Consider the following 304-nt stretch of genomic DNA (forward strand, 5'->3'; position numbering starts at 1 on the left):
CGCTGCTCACTCCTCCAGCAGGAGCCATGCCGGTCTGGGCGGTCAGGTGACATGGCTTGCATTTCTCCTGAAGCCTCGGTATAGTCTCTGCAGGGATGAGGGGGATGATGGGAGCTGGCATTTGAAAAACGCTGTACCCATGTCTTCTCCTCAAACCCTCATGTATGCCCACCGCAGATGGGCAAACGGAGTCCCGGAGATAACCACCTCACTCCAACCCAGGGCTCATCTCAATAGGCCCAGGGAGCTGGGCTGGGTGGCTCAGCCTGTAATCCCGCGCCTTTGGGAGGCTGAGGTGAGTGGA

The sequence above is a fragment of the Carlito syrichta genome, unplaced genomic scaffold (assembly GCF_000164805.1).
Source record: "Carlito syrichta isolate Samal-C Ts95f unplaced genomic scaffold, Tarsius_syrichta-2.0.1 Scaffold315243, whole genome shotgun sequence".
Lineage (NCBI taxonomy): Eukaryota > Metazoa > Chordata > Mammalia > Primates > Tarsiidae > Carlito > Carlito syrichta.